The sequence below is a fragment of the Laccaria bicolor genome, genomic scaffold, assembly GCF_000143565.1.
Source record: "Laccaria bicolor S238N-H82 LACBIscaffold_49 genomic scaffold, whole genome shotgun sequence".
Lineage (NCBI taxonomy): Eukaryota > Fungi > Basidiomycota > Agaricomycetes > Agaricales > Hydnangiaceae > Laccaria > Laccaria bicolor.
The window spans coordinates 170,334-172,203 of NW_001889920.1; positions in this window are offsets into that span (position 1 = coordinate 170,334).

A 1,870-nucleotide genomic window follows, 5' to 3' on the forward strand; every position below is an offset into this window, starting at 1 on the left:
ACCCTATCACCAGCACCGATACCGACTTCATTCCCTAGCCCTGTCTGCACAGTGTGTCAAACGCGACTGCAATCATTTATCCTGCTCGACCACAATGAACAGGTGAGTACGAACCAATCCTACTGATCAACCAACTCACTCTGTTTTCTTTTCTTCCAGTGGCCCTGGATCCAACACCTCAGCAAATCATGTCACCTCAAGAACTTCGGCACTTGCGACCTCATTTAGTACTCTACGGCTCTTTCCCTGCTTCCTCACCGATGCGCCATTCTTCCGCAGGCCCAACATAACCGCTCCCTTCCATTCCCAACACAGACAACCCCGTTGCCACATCGAGGCAGCGAACCATGCCATCTGGTCGTTGTTCGTCATCATCGGGCCAACACAACACGACAACGGACAACAGTAGCAAGATGATGAGATGATGACAACATCATCCCTCCGACACGCGTCCTTCCGGAGAACATCCCAATGTTGTATTCTCCGCTGTCTCTCACAATGTCTATCTAACATATCCCTTTTCGTCATTGTAGAGCCGCGCACGAATCAGGTGCCCTAATCCACTGAGGCACGATCCACCCCTTCTTCGGAGATGAGGATTACGGAAGAAGGTGCTCGACTGCATCAAAATGAGGTGGACACGCACCGCAGCGAGCTGGGGTGGAGCATGGAAGAGGGTGGGCAGAAGGAACGACAACGCTGAATGGCTGCAGGGGATAATTATGTTGATACTTTGAAATACATGTTATCAGATCCTTCATTGGATCCTTTTTATTGTTTTTGCTTCCCTGTATGTCGAGTGGTAGAGTAGCTAATCTTTTTTCAAGTTTTTTCTTTGTTGTTTACATCTGTGTACCAACGGCGTCTAAGGCTCAATGTCATCCAAAAAGGGTTTGTCGCATCCAACTATTTCGGTCAGATTGGACAGAGGGAAACTATCTGAAGTGATCTGAACATTATCAAGGATATATTTGGTGAGGTTTCAGAGGTTGTTTTTAGGATGAACACAGCTGTAGAACATAAATATCTCCCCAGAATTAAAACTGTGCATTGTTGACAATTGTGTACCAATGGCATCGAAAGGCCCAGGTCATCCGAAATGGATATGTCGCATCCGGCTATTCTGGCTACAATTGACAGATGGAAGCTATCTACACTAACTGGGCAAAAAGATTGTCTGATCATTTTTTGGACAAAGTTGGTGCTATAACATGAGAATCAAACATTTTGAGAACTAAGCTCTAGTGTATAAAATATAGCTAAGGAGGTGTAGATTGTATATACCAAGTCTGGGGATGAAAAATTGAAAACTCAGGATAAGGCAGGGCATTGACTGTGACAAGTGCCAAAAATGGGATGTAACAAAGTGTGAAATTCTGAATGACTGCAACCTACTGAAAGCAATTCACAACTTGAGGAAGAGATATTTTGAACACTGGATCTCCCTGATATTGTTATGAGTTTCATAAAGTCTCTGGGCTAGAAAATTTTATATCCTCCTCTAAAAGGTAAATTTGAACTTATTCTCCATTTTATGTATTTTACACTCAATATATTTGTTAGAATGAGGTAAAATGACTCCCTATTGTTGTTTGTAGTGTGTATAATACAAAAGGTAGGTAGAAATGTTAAAATGAACATTGCATGATGTCTGTAGAAGTTAATTCCCAGAGTTTTTCTGGAAGTAAACAAGTATCTACAACATTGGTCCTTCTTTTCTGCAAGAAGAAAAAATGCTACCATCCTTTTGAATTAATCCATGGAGACTCAGGATGTCTTTTAAACAATGCCTGAAGTATAGCATGATAGCAAATAAATTTACACTGGGTATAACTTGAAAAGTCCCCAATAAAAGTACATTTTGCATAGA